The sequence below is a fragment of the Podarcis raffonei genome, chromosome 8 (assembly GCF_027172205.1).
Source record: "Podarcis raffonei isolate rPodRaf1 chromosome 8, rPodRaf1.pri, whole genome shotgun sequence".
Taxonomy (NCBI): Eukaryota; Metazoa; Chordata; class Lepidosauria; order Squamata; family Lacertidae; genus Podarcis; species Podarcis raffonei.
In genome coordinates, this window is record NC_070609.1 from 30,015,562 (window position 1) to 30,035,265 (window position 19,704).

Here is a 19,704-nt window from a genome sequence, read left to right on the forward strand (position 1 = left end):
AGCATTTCAAACTCATCTAGCCTATATCTCACCTAAAATAAGCCCATGTATGTGTGGGTTTCATACTAAGTAGGCATCATTGGCAAAGAGGAGAGTTGACTTCTCTACCAAGGGTAATCTGGCTCCTGGCTTGTCTGCCAAGGGTAACAATGTAGTTTTATGATATACAAAAATTATCCCCCAACACTAACAGTGATTTTTTACACTTGAAGGGTAAAAAATTACTGTGAAAATTGATACAAATTATCACTACTGACAGTTCCCAACTTCCTTCCTCCTAGATTCATAGAATCTGAGTTTGCACCTTAATTTTTAACAATGTTGCAACACAAAGTAAATTAAGAACAGAGGACCAAAATTCCCAACACCAGTATGTACATGAACCCAATATGACATAGTTGTTACTTTTGCTGTTGGATGTTGTGTGTTTAAGTAATCTTGAAATGTGGCTTTTTGTATGTTATTATATTTGCTATTGTTGTGCTATGTTACTATGAAATTGTTACTATGTCATTGTTTGCTATGTTATTATAAAATTGTTTTTGTGGTGTTTGCTTGAAGTGCATTCCTGTTTTCTGTTGTAAGCTGCTTTGAGCATGATTTTGTGTGTGGAAAAGCAACATACAAATAAAATGAATGAATGAATGAATATTGGGATGCAAATAAAATGGTTTCAGCAACATTTGCTTCTTGAAACTATTAATTTAATATATATTAAGATATTTAGAATGTGCAAATAAAGGAAAATTAAACAAAGTATTTTGTTTTAGAATTATTAATTTTTGAATATAATTGGTTGTTCTTAGCAAGATGTGTACTCTCATTCACAATATAAGCTCTACACTTCACTACAAAGGTTGCATGTGGCAGAATGAAATGCAATTCACAGTGCTACATAAGGCATGTGCAGAAAGTTTGGTCCAGAAGATCTTAAAAATAATGCTTATTTTACACCAGTAACCCCATGGCATCTGATTTACTACTACTACTACTAAAAGAAGAAGATGGCTTTAAACTTCATTATGTTCAGTCAGCAGGCACAGACAAATCTGGTCTAGTTCTAGGAGTCATCTTCACATCGTAGCAACCAGGGCCAATAGTTGACAACCACATGAACCTAAACTTTAGGCAACAGAAAGCAAAATAATTTCACCATTGAGAGATGGCTCCAGAATCATGTCCATAATTACCAGTAGGGCATACAAACATCTGAATAATGTACTAGAGTTTATAGTTTCTGCAGCTGCAATCTCCCATCCATGTTTCCCAAGGTATAGTGCTGATTTCTGAGTAAAGTTTACATCGACTTGAATCCCCTTTCTTTTCCCCTTCCCTCTCATCCTTTCAGTGTTCTGTCATGTGCAAAGTCAACGGCCATTAACCATCTCTCTTGCTATGTAAACACATCTTGATTTTCTGTCTCAAATATTTTTTGATTAATATAAACTCAGTTGCACAAAGTGGTGTAGCACAGCCTCCAACAACCTGGTGCCCTCCATGTGTTTTATACTACAACTGTCACCCTATTATTGGGATTATAATTAGCTTTAAAAAGTTTTCAATGCTGTATCTTAAATTGCTGTGATCTTAGGATAAAAAGCGAATAACAAATTGTTGCTGTTTGCTGCTGTTGCATGTGTCTTAAAAAGAAATCATAACACTTTTATCCTACCCTTCCTCCAAGAAGCTCAGGGTGGTGTAAAAGATTTTCTGCCCATTTTATACTCTCAACCATCCTATGACCGAATGATAGTGACTGGCCCAAGGTCACCCAGTGGGCTTCGTAGCTTGGAGAGAAGGGAAGATCTTTATTGCTACAAGGTGAAAAACAGCTTTTGAGACTATTTATGCAGCATTCCTGTACAGAAGGGTTCAATTCCTCTCCCAGCACCATGACTGCAACTGAAATAGGAGCCCCTTACACCTGCTTTTGAGTGTGATAAAAAGTGCAGAGGTCCGATCACAGATTTTCCACATCATGTTTGTTTTAGCCCTATCTTTAGACAATGGAGATGGGGAAAAAATCAGAGGGGGACTGAAGAAAGTGGGTGAATGTGAGAATGTGTAAGTTTAATTTCAGAAGAAGAAAGAGACGCATGAGAGAAGCTAGGGTGGGGATGATGTAGAGATGTAGCATTAAGTTACCTGCTATAATTTACACAATGCGTGAAATCCAGGCTCTAGTGCAAAACCTGAATCCCCTCACCACAAAACAACTAGCAATCACCATCACAGGAGTGATACAACTTAAGATACAAGAGAACAACTGCTGGAAAAATGCAAGCAGACAGTACTCCCAGTATCCTATAACTGATTTTTAAAATGGCCTTGAAATCTGAAATGTTTATTGGGTATGTGCATCTTTGATCACTCCAAAAATGCTGAAGCATTGTTACGATTGCTAGAGGTAATATTGTTACTACTAGAAAGTTAAAGGGTGTTCCATTAAACTGGCTGCAGCCCACGAGAACACAAATAATAATAATGTCCTAAAAATACTGTTTATATTAAGCCAGGGCAAAATGGAGTGGCTTGTTTCCTTAAGTGGGCTGGGTCATTGGTAGCAGTAATACCACTGCTCCAGCTTTCCTTTGTCTTCTGAGCACAATATGCAATGCTAGTCTTTAAAACCTTGGGTTCCACAATGAAAGATGGGATTAGCAATAGAAGACAGTAACAAAATTAAGTCTGTTTCACTCCAGCCCCCTTTTCCATAGCCCACAACAGCCATTCATATCTACCCCTTTATTTAAAAAAATATCGGGTACCATATCCACACAACAAGGGCTCTCAACAATGTACTATTGGCAGTTACCTCACAACGATGGGAATTCGCTCCCCAAATGTTTCTCCAAGCCCAGGCTTGATCATTTTCTATGGCTAGGATAAGACTCTTTGAAAACTGAAGGTTAAGTCTGGTGGCTACCGTTGTCTGGCAGGAAAGAAAAGAAGAAGTTTTGTGTGTGAAACACTGGATTTAATTTACCTCAACCATCAAGTTACTAGCAAACCACTCTTATTTGCTCTTTAATCCCCATCTGCAGTATGTGGGAAATTATAATGGCCTACCTTGCAGGGCTTTTCGACTGATTTTATAGAACTCTGGAGGAATGCAAAGAGTTCTCAAATTGGGGAACAGTAAATAATTTTTTGAAACCTAAAAATAATCCTAAGGATAATGGGATCTATACTTGGAAAGAGCAATATAGAAATACTAAGAATATGATTAGTAAGCAAACACATTATTTACATATTTCAATACAATATACAATTTTGTTTCATTATATTATTTTCTGCTAGTTTTAAACACTACCTACTTTGAGCCCCAAAATATTTGACAGCATTTCAATTTTACAACTAACTGAAAAACATTTCTACAATATCAAGACATCACATATTCAATTAAATTTTCTATAAATATGAGCAGACAAGCTATCTGAGTTCATTAAGAAAAACTGACATGGTTCAACATTATTTTTAATAACATCATCATCCAGTTGCTATCAACTTCCACCACAATTACAAGTTCTTAGATGCTTGAAATAATACTATGCCTTCCTGGATTTCTTTCTGCTCATTGTACTACAAGGTTTATTTACTGGGGGGGGGGGTGCACAGAGAGAAACTATAGAAATGTAACTTTAAAAAATATATATCAACTTTTGTACAGAATGCCTCCAAGCATACCATTCCTGGGAGCGTAAGTAATAGATAAATATTGTTTTGTAATAGCATACAAAAGTAAGATATTCTTGAGCCGTGGCCAAATAAGATTAAAGAAATAGTCAGAAACACTGATGGGGGGGGTGTTCAACTAGCAAGTGAATCCCACTGCCCCTCCCAGGTCTGGGAAACATTGTTTAGCATAAAATACAGTGGACATTCCATCTTCAAGCCCTTCCCAGTGTTGTGTTTGCAGAATCATAAAAGCAATTCATTGATTCCTACCTTCGAAGCATCTAGGGAGAGAGGAGTGCAGTGGGTAACAAAGAGCCAGCCTGCTGCATATACCTGCTGCAGGAAAAGAAGCACTTCCAACAGGAAGTGAACCCCTAGAGGTCAGGAGAGCCATAGAGAGCAGCTAAGGAGAGAGCCTGCATGAGTTGTGAACTCAGAAGAGCTTTGCCGGAACTGTAGAGCCCCCTAGCAGTGTCAGCTGTTGCAGCCGCCTGTGTCTAACGTCTGGCACTGCGACTGCAAGGGGAGAATGGATATGTTCATCCTAGCCTTTCTCAATAAAGTTGGACAGTCACCTGTTCTTCAGGGTTTATTTTCAAACAACATCCCCTGCATGTTGGAAAACATGGCAAATGTAAAACTCTGCTCAAAACAAGAACATAACCTGCAGCATTCATTAAAAAGAAATAAAAGCCATTTACCCATGTATTGCTCCCTAGTTTAAAATAAAGAACACTGAAACAGCAAATAAATTATTTTAAGTGTAATGACTGAAAATGGCATTTTGAATATTTATCTAAATTTTTCTGATTTCAAGTATAGGATGATGTGATTAATGACAATGAGTGATAACCAAGTACAACCAATGAAAGTTATGTAAGCCCATTGATTTTAGTTGGTCTACTCTGTATATGATTAACAGCAGCTATCAAGTTTGGGCAAATATTTTACAAATCCACTTAGATCAGATGTCATGGGGAAAAGCTACTTTCATAATTTCTCCCATTAAAAATGTTCTATGTGAATACCAAATAAACAGACATTCAAGTGGGCTCTGCAAAAAGCATTGCAGTGTGGAATGCTTCTGTTCAGAGTTCCAGCCAGACATATTTTGCTCACTGCATATGCTCAGTTCTCATTAGGCTGTTTTCTCTTTCCCACCACCAGCACCTTTTCCCCTAAAGCTTTTTGGACTTCTGCAGTTTGCCCCTAGGCTTGCTGATACATTATTCATTGGCTGCAGCAGTTTTGGCTATACTGTATAAGCACCACTCAGATAACTTAAGTTTGCAATTAGAGGGGGGTCTGAAAAGTGGGGGATATTAACACCAGTCCCTTGGCATGGTAGAATGATTTCCTGTTGAGATCCAAACTTTCAGCACCTTTTCCGCTTTGCAGAGGCAAGGGACCTATTAGGATGATCTGCCGCTGGAGGCTAATGGATACAACTGGCTTCCAGAAGCCCTGGTCCACCTGTGGAATATATGAATTGCTCAGGAAGCTGACACTATCACCCTTGAGATCCCTCCACCATGTCATAAAGCCCACTTTGCTCCTTGGTAGACCCCCTCCTTCATGTCCACCCTCCTTGGTAGGTCTGGAGTGTGGCAACATAAGAACAAGCCTTTTCAGTGGAGGCTCCATACTTATGGAATGTTCATTCGAGGGGGGCTTCCCTGGTGCCATCATTGCGTAACTTTAGGTGCCAGGCGAATACATTTCTTTTTTGCCAGGCCTTTGGCTCTTACTTATCTGTGACCTCCTTAAGTGGGTGGGATATTTTAATCTTTCCTTTTAAAAATAGCACAGACTTTTAGATTTTTTTAATCGCTGTATGTTTGTTTATATATTGTAAGCCACCTTATGCCAATAAATGCCAATAATTAAATACTGTAAGCCACTTTCTGTTACCTTGGTAAAAAAGCAATCAATAAATTCAATAAAAATGAGTATAAATGATTCTATTCTATTCTATTGGGGTGCTTTCCTGGCCCCCCCCCAAGACACTGAGTCATATAAAGTAATGCCCAAGAGTGGATTACAATCAACATTTGGGAAGTAGGAAGACTAGGGGATTTCCTGTGCCAACAAACACTTTTATGTATATAATACTTTTGTTATTTTATTGATTCCCCCCCCACTTCCTCCAGTCATGCTCATTGCACCCCACAGAATTAGACACAAAAATATTAGCCAAGACCACAGGCGCTGTGGAAGTTGTCTTATAGCACATCAGACAATTGGTTCATGCAATTCAGTCAACGCTAGGCATCCCCAACCTGCAGCCCTCCAGAGGTTTTGGCCTACAACTCCCATGATCCCTAGCTAACAGGACCAGTGGTCAGGGATGATGGGAAGTGTAGTCCAAAACATCTGGAGGCCCAAAGGTTGGGAATGCCTAGTCAACACCAACTAGTTCTCATGTCACTTTAAACCAGGATTGGGAAACCTCAAGCATTGCCATTTAGCCCATTATGCCATTTTGCAGATGATTTAAGGTGTGGCGTGGGTAAGGGTGAGGCTTCAAAAGAACACCAGGGCACTCCCAACCACTCATCTGCACACCTCGCTGAAGGACTGATGCCGACACATTTTCCATTCTATGGAAACCTAGCCCTCCCAGTGCTGCTCCACAGGGGGTGGGTTGGGGGATAAGAACAAAGCGGGGAAAGTCTCCCTTTGGTTTCCTCACCCCACCTCTCTGCTGCTGGCTCATCCAATGATGCTGCTATGGGGAGTGAGAGAAAAAAGCCTGCAATTTAATATGCAAGCTTTTCTCTCTCACTTCCCTCAGCAGCACTTGGCAACCCCACAAGCATTTTGACTGCTGGTCAGGACAACCCTCTTGTCAAGTATGTCATGCCATAAATACATCATGTGGGCTATCCAACTGTGAAATCTGGCAAACAGGGTCAATTACATGGATCTGGCCTGTGGAACTAAAAGGTTCCTCACTCCTGCTTTAAACCATATAGTTAAACTTAGCTATGTTTTTAATGTGAATGCATGATGTGCTCCTGCTACTGCCCTGCTGCCATGATTTAGCTTAGCACTACATTCAACCCCAGGCTCGTGGTTTCTCTCCAAACAAACTGTGCATCCAACAGTGAACTGGACAGTGTTGAAGGAACACCAGTGGAGAGCCAAGTTTGGGTCATGGATCAGAGCTGACTACAGAAAATAGGGAGACCCTTGTGCCTGAGGCAGTTGGACAGAGAAGCCTCACAGATCACCAGGGTCTGTAGAGCCAGAGCCTGGACCCTTGCAAACACATTCAACTGAGCTAGAAGAACCAGATGCTTTGCATTGCACACCATCAGTTGAGGCAGGGTGGCTACGGAATGAAGGACTATCCATGCAGGACTAGTTGAAATTCCTGCACTGCAGGGGGTTTGACTAGGGAGACCCAATTACCGGTATATGATCTGAAGGTGAGAGGGTCAGTCTGTTAAGGCTTTTAAATTATCTCAAGGGGGTGGAGCCTGGAGAAGGCAATATGAAGACAGAAGCATAAAGGCCTCAGTCTGAGCCAAAACTTTGTTGGAGCAAGTAGCTCACCCGAAGCTGACCATGGTCCAGGAACCTTTAACTAGCTTTGCTGTGCCCCCATGCTTGCCATTTTCCCTCTGGATTCCAGCACTGGACCAGAACAGAGAACTATGAATGGTAAATCATGGCTTAAAATGATGTGTGGATGAGACCACTGACTGGTAGCAGCTCTCCAAGATTTCAAATGAGAGTATTTTCTAGCATTACTTGGTGAAGCCACCAAGCATGCAGACAGTTGCACAAGTAGTAACAGTGGTAGAAGTTCCTATAGGAATTCAAGAGTGGCTTGTAAGAGCCATGAGGTCACAGCTGCATCAAACAGCTCAGACCTCCTCACATACTAAGCTTCTCATGTTGACTGGAGGGGAACAAGGGCTTAATGGCCTAGTCCCTCCCATGGTGAGCTAAGCCTGGCAGGACAGCACACTCTATGGTCTTAACTGCTTCATTACTATAAGCATGTTGGTTATATGAAGCTGGTTATCACACAGATATAAGGCAGCTTCCTATGATCAAGAACCATCAGTTCACGCATACAACTATCATGGAAAAATAAAGTTAGATACTTGCATACATAAGTAAGATTTATATCATTCAACAGGCAAAGGGACCCTTTGGAGGTTTTGCCAGCAGCAAGCAATTTATTTTTAATGAACTTTACACCTGAATGGATTGCAAGTCCACACTGAAAAAGCATAATTATTATTGGCTAAAATAAATCCTGCCTGTGCTGCTTTCAGCATACCAGGAAAAGCCCACCCCCGCCCGGGCTTTTAACAAGACAAAGATGATAAAGTTTTGATACTCACATGCTGCAAAAGCTTTCTGGGGCTGTTACAGTTGTTTTTTTTACACTAAAATGTATTTATATTTATGTTTTTAAAATGTTTTAAGCTGCTTGCAGACCTTTGAGTAACAAACAATTAAGAAGTCTAACAAATGATAACGACAGTAATAGCTTATTATAAACTACCACTTTGGTGATAATTTTTGAAAATAAATAAATAGCTTCCTGCTGTTGCCCACCCTCTTGCTTCCAACCTCTACTGCCACACTATCCATGGTGCAGTGCCTGTGCTTGCACTGGGGCAGTTGTGGTTACCCAGTTCTGTAATAGTATATGTCTACTGCTTTAAAAGACAGAGACTTGCATATGCAGCAGTTGCTTTTTAGGCTAAGCATAGGGAGTGCTATGTATATTTGCAATGATGTGCAGTGGAACATTTCCTACTGTTTAGAAATGAATCATTTCAGAACAACATATTGAATGAACAAAACAAAAATGAAGCTAAGCAACTGGTATGGATACAAAATTAGACAAATTAAAAAATCAAAATTGTAGTTAGGACTTTTTCCTGGTAACTATCCCTAGGAAGCAAATGGGCACACAACTCAGGGCAGGCGAAAAGCAATGGATTGAATTCAATTTCACCACCTGTTCCTGCATGGTTATTTGACCCAAGGTACATCTTCACAAATGGAAGAGAAGGGGAATTTTTTTTTGCCAATTCACCTTTTCCCATACAGGCCTCTGAAAAAGTGTTCCAAGGGGTTGGGGGAATCGTCAGAACAATGTGGAAGATGGTATAGAGCTGTGTGGGAGGGGAGAAGGCAGAATTGGCAAAAATTTCCTCTACCCCTTTTCAGTTAGTGGAAGCCTCAGCTAGGCTAACCATTTGTCCATAAACGGAAGAGCACATCTAGATACAAGATACAACAGTTAAGCTTCCAGGGCCTTCATTTCTTTTTCTTCTGGGTACTAAGGAAGAAGTAAGATATTTACACAGCATATAAAAGCACACTTTACTACCTTCATTTACCAGGCAAACAGGCTAAATTAGATCTCAATCCATTTAGGGAATTGAGTACTTTTCTGTTTCAGTTTTCTTGAGACAACCCATACTAATATATACACTGCCCAATAAACAAACATTCTACAGTGATATCTGCACGAGCATTCTGCAATTAATAAAATTCTGCAACTTGTATAAAATGTGTGAATGAATAAAACTTGCACAAGTTTCCACAGTGAATAAAAATGACAATTACATAATTGTATACTATTCTGCTATCATGGGGAGAGGGAAGGAACCTGCAGAGCAATGATACACTACCGAGTTGTTGTTATCTGCAATTATATCCCACCTTTTTCTCCAAAGAGCTCAAGGTGGTAGACATGCTTCTCCCCCTCCTCATTTAATTCCCACAACAACCCTGTGAGGTAGGATAGGCTAAGAGGCAGTGACTGACCCAAGGTCATCCAGTGAACATCACAGCTGAGAGGGGTCCTAGTCAGGTGCTCTAACCACTACACCACACTGGTTCCTATTAGAGATTATGTACATTAACAGAGCACTTCTAAGAACAAGTCTACTTCTACATATGCTCCATTAAGTTCAATGGGACATACTCACAGCTAAATGAGTATGGTACTGCAGCCTAAATGTTCTGTGTAGCCAGATATTCAAATGACACCTACATTTTCACTGTAAAGAACAATATCCAAGCACTGAGGAACTTCTGAGTGACTCCCAGTTCCCATTGGATCTTTTGCTTTTCACTTCACAGATATATTGTGAGCTCTCACATTTGCACTTTGAAAACATTAACTCTCTCCACTCAGCTGGGTCAGAAGACGTCAGCATTTATTATGTTTTCAAACTTTCTAAATTTCTTGGCCCACTCCAGTTCTAGATTTTAAGCAGCTAAAATTATTATTTTGAGCATACGGGTTGACTAGCCTCTTGACCACTCCTAGCTGGCAAGAGCACTTAGTTGATAATTTGCATAGTGAACAAGTCCTATTTTATGTCAACTAGATACCTTATATAGCCCTGGTTCTCCAGCTAAGGATGGAAGGCTACAACTAATCTGTTGTGGTCCTTGGCCTTGAAAAAGTTATGTACTCTTGCAACAGCATGTCCCAGATATGAAACTACCAGCATCAGAAGTGGACTCCCTGGCTACAATAAACTTACAGAAATAAAAGATTGTGAAACAGGAGTTACCACCACAACAATCACTGTCATAATTATTTATTTCTATGGTGATTTTAGCATGTAACAGTCTTTACAATCCTCATTATCTAATTCTTTACAGAGCAACTAACTGTCAGATGAATAATTAAAATGATAAGTCTACAGATGAAGGACAACAGCTTTCTAGAACAGGACACTGAGATCCAGCGCCGAGGGCCTTCTGGCGGTTCCCTCATTGCGAGAAGTGAGGCTACAGGGAACCAGACAGAGGGCCTTCTCGGTAGTGGCGCCCGCCCTGTGGAACGCCCTCCCATCAGATGTCAAAGAGATAAGTAATTACCTGACATTCAGAAGACATCTTAAGGCAGCCCTGTTCAGGGAAGTTTTTAATATGTAACGCTGTACTGTTTTTAACACTGATTGGGAGCCGCCCAGAGTGGCTGGGGAAACTCAGCCAGATGGGCGGGGTATAAATAATAAATTATTATTATTATTATTTGGAAAACATCTTTCAAATTGGGCACTAAAACCTATTTAAGGAACTAGAATTTAATTTTTCAACATAAATTAAGGACAGGGACAGAAAACAAGATGACACAATTCTCATGCTTTGACAAAGCTACATGGCTTTGGAGCTGATTCTTCCCCCCCCCCCCAAAAAAAAAGAAGAGCCACCAAATTGGTCATTTATGACAAGCTCCATAAGGAGTGCTGCTGCTGCTGGGCAGAGGGCTCAGTTTTCTTTTTGTGTTTTTTTTAATTGCTTTTATTTTTTTATCTATGTCATTTTAAATTGTGATTGATATTAATGCTGTATTCTTAGTTTTAGATTTTATGATTCATGTGGAAATTGTTTTCCATCTGGTTGTGTAATTTTTGATGTGCTTTATTTATTGTTTATGACTTTGTTATGTTGGTAATTAAATTTTGTCATGTTGTAAGCCGCCTTGAGCATTATTTTATCTATGGAAAGGCGGCATACAAATAAAATAATGAATGAATTTATGAGCACTACTTCACTGGGTTAGTTCAGAAATGAGAAGCGAAATCTAGATGTGCAAGGGAACAGAGAAACACCAAGAACATGCTTCATTCACTTAGTGCCAAGATCAGCCAAACCATGATCTGGCACTAAGTGAATGAAGTTTGTGATGTTTCTACTCTAAGTCATCCAGAGAATGTATTTGAATAGTGGTGTATAAATTTAATTAAAACTGCTACATAAACAAGCTTCAGACTGATATACTGCTACATCCCCTCCCCTCCTCCAACATGGATACAGTTTGTTATTTCATTTGAACTGGGACAAAATGTACTTAGTTTAAACTTTTAAGTTTATGGTTTGTCCAAACAACCCAACTTCAAATACTTCCACCCACTCACTGCATTACAATGCTCAACTTTTACTAGCTACTGGGATAAACTTTTCAGATATTTATATTGCTTATAAAACAAATATATTTTGTTTTGTTAAGTTTTGTTTACTAAATGGAAATCAAGCAAACATGTTACGGGGAACCCACAACTTAAGCAGGGTGGGGGTTATGTTCCGCAGATTGTGCCTAAAGCCAAAACCATGTACAGTGGTGCCTCGCAAGACGAAATTAATCCGTTCCGCGAGTCTCTTCGTCTTGCGGTTTTTTCGTCTTGCGAAGCACGGCTATTAGCGGCTTAGCGGCTATTAACGGCTTAGCGGCTTAGTGGCTTTAAGAAAACAAGGAAACAAAGGAACAAAGGAAACAAACTCGCAAGAACTTGCAAGACGTTTCGTCTTGCGAAGCAAGCCCATAGGGAAAATCGTCTAGCGAAGCGACGCAAAAACCGGAAAACCCTTTCGTCTTGCGAGGCATTTGTCTTGCGGGGCACCACTGTATAGTCAAAACCCATTGGGTTAAATGGTGGGTGGATCTGCCAATATGATTTTTCCTGGTACCCCACCCCCTTTCTAATCTTGTTACTTTTTTGCCGCACACACAAAGCTGAATGCCCACAAGTTAAATGCGTATAGGACAATGGAAAAAATCTAATTCAAATTTTCCCAGAAAACCCCCATTAATCATGGGGAAATGGGCTGAAGGCTGGAACCTAAATCCCTATACAGTGACTGCATCTTACGTGATGGATAGGTTCTGGACAGAGCGAACATACACAAAATTGCTATAGTCAAGAACCTTGGACTCCTCAGAATCACCACATTCCATCCCAGGTGGGGCCCTGGAAAATCACCTCCCTCTTCTCCTAGCTCTAAATGCTCGCTGCAGGGTTGGTTCTGACACCACTTTCCTCACTGCTAGCGGGTCAGCTGGCAGCACAGCCTCTTGACTAGAGAGCAACCGCAACAATGCCGCCACTTCTCCACTCCGCTCAGTGATGTTCCTTGCAGAAAAATGGCTAGACACTGTTTTAAAAGAGGAACTTTTTTCCTTGGTTCCCTACTTGAGGGGTCTTTCCCCCATAAACCCAGAGGCTGAAGCCAAGAATATGAAGCTGAATCTGCGTAAGTAAAATGTGTGTAAGATGTAGAGGAATTTCAGTTCTCACCAAGTCTACTATGAAACTTCATTTATAGTAGAAAAAGAAACCCGCACAATTAATATCCATTTGAACTAACAACCCATATCCTAAACATAATGCATAAAAGTTGCAGTTATACTGTAATTTACATCCACAGTAAGGTGGTTAGAATTACAGCCAAGAACACCCCAATCTAATCCTGACCTCTTTATACACAGGGGCACAAGAAAAATTTGTAATAATTATAAGAAATTTTCCATTTTAAGAAGTTGCTTCTATCCAGGCATGCTATCATCCCAATAATCAATCAAGTACTGTAAGTTTTTCCCGCCTTGGGAGCTGACAAAATATTAAACTGCATCTGGAAAATATTTATTATGTGCTGCATTAATTAAAAGATATGCCATTCAACAGTTAGTGGTACAAAACATCTAAGTGTTTTTAAATTTAAGTAAACGACTGCAATACAACAGTTACCTGGGAATAAATATAATTCAGTCGGACTAAGTTCCAATCAAAAATGCACAAGATGTGACTGTAAATATATTGACTTGGATACTAAGGTTGCAGTTCTTTACTCGTTTATCTGGAAGTAAGTGCCCTTGAACTCAACTTCTGATTAGGCACCCACCACAGAATTTTACCACAAGTTGTTTTTCTGCTTTTATTAGGGAATGAAATTTCCACTGATTTCTCCTTCAGTTTGCAGCCCCCTGCATCATTTCCATGGGTCCCCAACAGTCAGGAACAGACTTGGGGGGGGGATAAGGAAAGCCCCATTCATGGAACTCTATTCCATTTGTTAGAGAAGTTAGGATCTAATCCATTATGGCCCCATCAGAAATTGCATGGGGGAAAAGCAACTCACACACATAACCAGCATCCTCTCCTTCATCCAAGATGCACATCAGCAGGCATGCCATCTGTTCTATATAGCAAATGCCACCCATTCTATGTCATGACATCATAAAACATGAGTGAGGCTGCAGCAAAATTATGGTTAAAAAAACATGCAGCTTGACCAGCAAGAGGGAAAATTTAAAACAGGTTGCTCATCTATAAGATATAGAGTTGCTTGCATATTAGCCCATTTCTCTGCAATTACTATCCTTCATTTGCTGCAGAGAATCCAGTGATCATTGCCAAACCATATCATTCTGCTGTTTTCTGACAAGGTTTGGGGATATCCCATCTTTCTGTATGAGTTTTCCTACGTATCCTGGGCCCAGTGCTACAGATGCTCCACTATACAGTTCCTTCCTCCTTAGCTGAACTTTGGGATTAAACAAAATAAAGTACAAGAGCAATAAAGTACAACACTTTTATTATTTTGATACAAGCACAAATATTTGAATAAAAAACAAATGAATGCGCCAACAACAGGCCTGCTCAAGCTGCAAGCAGGAAACAGCTAACTGGATAGCAAACGGAGGAGAAAGGCTAATCAAAAGGCCAGTTCATAATGCCCATGACCAGAATGCAGCCCCTCAAAAAATCCCAACTGAAGAGCCAGGATGAGGAGAAGCAAGATTTTTGATGAATGAGACTTACTTATGAATAAATGAGTTAGGATCCTGTCTGGGGGGATGCGTACTGGAGAACTGTGGAAATAATCTTTTTCTATACTCATTGGTGGTACCAATCTTCCAAAGCAACTTTGTAGGAAGCAAGTAGTTTTGGATTAAGAAGATTCACAATTATGAATAACTTTACTACTGACAACAATGATACTGATGCCCTTGACCAATACTGAATTTTCCTTGTCTTCTAAACTAATTTTAAGATAATTTTCCATTGTTGTGTATCAGACTTGTGTTTGACCCTTCCAGATGCATATATTGACATTTTCTTTCAGTTTCTCTATAAAACTTAAAGATGCATGCAATTTCTAAAATAGCAATTACAGCTACAAGCATGGCTTTGAATCAAAACTGGAAAATATTTGAATTCCTAGTAGCCTCCATATAATATTTTGTGATCAGCCCTTAGAAAGCATTTAAATATGTACCCTCCAGCATCAGATTATTAAGCATCTGAATGAATGGCCTAGGGTTTTTTTGGTCTCTGTGTTTAACACCAGTTCTTACTTAGAATGTAATAAATATAGCAGCATCCCAGACCCAGTTGATAAGCTTTCATATCAAACTGAATGCAAACCACCAAATACATGATAAACCTTCTGTTTTTCTATCTAAAAGCCTGGGGAAACCATGGTTGTCAAGCATTCAGTAAGTCTTAATGTAAGTTGGTTGGCTGTGTTCAGGTCACACATTACAAAGGCTTGCTCTCAAGGCTATTTCATTTATGGGTCACAAAGGAAAAATGAAAACAACACTAGTGATCAAGCTTGTTCCGAATGACACTGATAAAGCTTCTAAAGGTTAGTGCAACTAATACAACCTTACATCTGAAGCATCTTTTCACACAAGAAAAGTTGCCTTATCCAGTTTACAAGACTTTATCCTTTATGAAACCCTAGCATTAACCACTAGTACAAAATCCCCACCATCAGGAGTACTTTGCCATTTGTAATCCACATCTTGACTAACAACCCCCAAAGCCACCATCTTGGTGCCTAAATTTCATCTTTTTCACCCTTATAATCATGATCCTCCAGTTCCCTAACCCACCTATTACACTTTATTCATGCTTTCCCTCACCCTCCCAACAGACATATACCATTACCAGCCTTGACACCCATTAATATTCCAAAGATTCAAGAAGTACCCACCCATCCCCTTTCCACAGTACTGTATTCACCCCAGGTGCCTCACCCTTGACACCCTAATCTTTCAACTCACAATCTCCTGCTCACTGTAGTCATCAATGGACCAGTTAACTCCCCAACATTTCTTAGCCCCCCCAAAAAATATGTCCCATCATCCCAACAGCCACTTCAAACTCATAACTCCCCGTACAACCAACTTGACTCCCACCATTTCTAAGACCATGCACCCCCACCCCCAACATCCTTGGCAACCGTTATCTTTCCGGCTCCCCAACAGGTGCGCTTATCTGACTCCTGGGTCCCGCCCACTGCAGCCTAAGCCCCGCCCATTCACTCACGGGCGCGCGGTCCTGGCCCCTCCTCTTTGGCCGCCGCCATATTGGGGGGGGCGCTGCCTCAGAGGAGGGGAGGAGAAGTTATTGTTTTTTCCTCACCCCTTGGCTGAGGTGGTTGGGGGGCAGGCGCTGTAACCTCAGGGGGCGCTCCAAGGGATGGATATCCAGCGGCCGTGAGGAGGCGAGCAAAGGCGGAGAGTAAGAAGCGCCTCCCTCTGGAACTCACGGAAGGGGGGGGTCCTTCTCCGTCAAAATAATAATAGTAATAACAATAATTAAAAAAAACACACAACAATTGTGGTGACGGCCGGACTCAACCCTCCAGGCCCCGCGAGCCCCTTAAAGCTGCAAAGACCTGCCCAACCAGCGAGGGGTGGGGAGTACTTCACTGCGCATGAGTCCAGCGCACGCGCACGCCTGCCGGCCTGAAGCCCTGCCTTCTTTTCCCCCTTCTCCTCCTCCTTTTCCCCACCCCTTCACGCATGTGCGTTGGGGAGTCTCTCTGCTCGCTCGTAGGGAGAAATGGAATTAGAACGGGTCCAGGAATGGCGCCCTCTTAAAGGGCCACGCACCAATTTCGGGTCGGGGGCGGTTGAGATAGCTCAAAACCAAGCAAAAGGGATAATAAGAAAACGTGTGCAAAAGGTAGAAAGGTTAAAAAAATCTTTAAAATATGAGGTGAGCTGCTTGAGGAACTCTTAGAAGGAGCAGTGCTCCATTTCCACAGCACATAAGGTCCCCAATGCCTCAGTGCTCACACCTCAAAGTGTGCAAAGGTGTGGCTCATGCTATGGTTGCTTCTACAGCCATTATTTTTGAGCACAGTTTTCTTTTTTGATAAAAGACTTTTTTCAAACTATTTAAAAAATAGTTCTGCTAAATTTATTCTAAGATTCAAAAACCTCAGATGTGAATCTCGTTGTTACATAGTTCCATTGTACGTAGAAAACCGTTACCAAACACCAATAAAAAAGAATGCTGGAAACTATTTTTAAATCTGTCATGGTGTAAGCTGCCTTAATGGTGGGATAGAAATATTTTTAATAAAATATTAAGAAAAACAAGACAACTCAAGGATGGATAAATGACTGACAAGATCACATCATTAACCGATCAGACAAATACCACACATTTGTTACAAAATCCATTGTCTTTCAAAGGGTAAATTTAACAAAATTCCTGTAAAAACACTTAAGTAAATATAAAGTTATTGGTCAGTATTCAACTAAATTTTGCTCAGAGCAGATCCATTAACCCACAACCCTGAGATTGAGATTATGAGTCTCATGCTCAACTAAGTCATTCCAACTGCAGTGAAGACACCAACCCAGTATGTGGCAGCTGTGGAAAAGGCCAATTCTATGCTGGTGATTATAAACATAAAATACATTATAGAGTTAGCAAGACAGCCATAGCAGAGAGAGAGAAATCATATACCCGGTACATGTGCACAATTTTTAAATGAAAATGTAATAAAACCCAAAAACAATCAGAAATAGACCATTTTGATTCAGAACTCATATCTCCCTTTAATAATAATGACCTAGTTTTGAGGGCTATCACAAGGAACTTGGCTATATTTTTAGTTACCTTAGGGTTGGAATCGGCCGTTAAAATTTAAACATAGAATTCAAATGCCTTACACATAAATGAAATATGCTGGGGGGAAAGAACAGGCCAATCATATGCATACTTATTTGGAAGTATGCCCTCCTTACAAATTCACATGACTTACTTCTAAGCAAGTGTCCATAGGATAGAAACTTAAGATCCAGTTTCTCCATAAAAGTACATCAGGACAGAAGATAGCACATTGTTGTTATGGCATCTTGTCTGTCTCTTTTTGTACCTACTGTATAACCGTTCAAGTTAGTCCACAAGCATATTTCCCACAAACCTTGCTCACCTGTCCATCAGCTGGCACTACTGCGTGTGATTCAATCCCCTTCCACCCCCAAAAATAAACTTTGACAGATGGGCACAACCTAATATCAGTAGGATGTCAAATATTGACAGGTGAGTGGCCCCATCCACTATATCAAAGTTGATCTGCAGTGGAAGGTAAATACCTGCCCCAATGGGGCAAAATATTTCCCCACACCTATTTATATATATTGCCTGAGGTGTCAAATAACTGCTTAGGTTTGATATGAGGTGCTTCTGCTTATGAAATCTTCTATATGCCCCTGAAAAGGCAGAGATACCTTGTGAATTCAGGGCCTATTCATTTTATGTTTTGTTTATATTTACATTTTAAGTGCTTAAATTCAACCTGGGAATATGATTGGGGATGGCAGTAATAGAAATATATGTAATAAATAATTACCCTTGAGGCAACCTCCATCAGTTCAGGTAGAGAGAATCTCAGCATACCAACATTTCTTGCAATCTCTCCCTAACATCAAAACATCAGGTTAAAAACAGATTTTATTGCTGGCCATAGACACACACGACTGAATGCTAAACAGGACATCTGTTAAATATTCAGATTTCTTTTCTATATTTACAAAGAGCAGTTGGTAAGTATGAAAAAAGCTGCAACAATATTACAAAATAAAGAATCCTACAAAATAAATAAGGTGTCTTTAAGAAGACCAACTTCTGCTGGACAAGGGCTACGCCAGTTTCCTCTTTGGTTCAATGTGACAGATTGCTGGGGGGGAGGAAGGGGGATGAGTTGCTGCCACAGCCATTGGGAATGTGTGTGGTGGGGGGCGAGGAGCACTTTCCTGACGGCCTAGAAGGGGAGGGTGGCAGAAAGAGCAATCCGTTCAGCCATGTATCATTCCACATCCTCTGTGCAGAGCCCAGTGAGGAAGGGAATTGAAGCAGGGAGAGGCAAGAGTTCAGTCTGCAGGGGAGGGGGCAATCCCCATTACCATGGCACTGGTGATGTCATTGGGATGCACTCTGCAGAGGACAAAAGGCTCGCAAGGGAGCTGAAATCACACTGATTATTTTGCTCATTTGGATCTTTCCTTATGCTGAAGCCAGTGTGCCTTGCATCATCTGTGCCTCTGAATCTTTCTCTCTCCCCTGCTTGCCCCCAACTCTCACACAGGCCTGGTTGTAAAACAATGTCACTCATGTTCAATTTGCATGCATTCAGCAGCCTCAGATGTGCACTCACTGGAGAGTTTCTACGAACACACCATAAAACACCTTAATTTATTTAAAAATATGTATATGCCACCTATTTTGAAACACCTTGAGGCAGTTTGCAATAAAATCCATTTTAAATAATACGACATCAATGAAACAAACCCAGCAGCATTAACAGCAACAGTGCTGACAAATGGCTGGCATACAGAACTGGGGAAGGAGTCATTAAAAAGGTACAGTTTCAGTGTGCATTGAATCTGCTTGGCATCCAACATGTTAGTGTGCTTCTAGATGGAAGAGTTTACAGAAGTCAGGATACCTTTAGCAACCCACCAGCCACACCTGAATAAGGTTGTTGTTGTTGTTGTTAAGTCTTTCATCAAAAGGCGTATATACGGTAAATAGTTAAAGCATAAACAATATTATATGAGCTAGGTGCAGAATAGAACCATATAAAAAATAATGGCTCTGTACTTATAGGAATAATCTGCCTGAAGAAATTCAAACAAGGAGGACCCACCCCCCAGATTATATTTTTACATTATTTTAATTAGATTTTCAATTATGCATTTAATATAAATATATATATATAAACAGACAAAGGAAAGAGTGCAAATATAACCCAAACATGGGATGGATATGAAGCTTACTGATGTACAATTCTGAGGGGGGAAAAAATCCATCTACAATGGATTTGGCTGTGGCTCCCATCTGGTGGAATGCTCTGCCACAAGAGATTAGGGCCCTGCGGGACTTGACATCTTTCCGCAGGGCCTGCAAGACAGAGCTGTTCCGCCAAGTCTTTGGCCAGGGCACAGCC

At 40.5% G+C, this 19,704-nt stretch overlaps 1 protein-coding gene across 9 annotated transcripts in view; it reads right to left on the reverse strand.

Annotated features, from left to right (window-relative positions):
• Positions 1 to 16,172, reverse strand: part of ZMYM4 (zinc finger MYM-type containing 4) — a 51,875-nt gene extending 35,703 nt beyond the window's left edge. For 2 of the 9 annotated variants that reach the window (XM_053398887.1, XM_053398884.1), the window contains exons 1-2: positions 15,882 to 16,172; positions 2,816 to 2,932 (exon numbers count right to left, since the gene is read on the reverse strand). The gene's annotated coding sequence lies outside the window, so the exon portion shown is untranslated. Of the gene's footprint in view, positions 1 to 2,815; positions 2,933 to 3,948; positions 4,264 to 15,785; positions 15,836 to 15,881 lie in introns of those variants that run through there. The other 7 variants (XM_053398890.1, XM_053398886.1, XM_053398891.1 and 4 more) reach the window with 5 other exon arrangements.
• Positions 16,173 to 19,704: the final 3,532 nt, after the last annotated feature.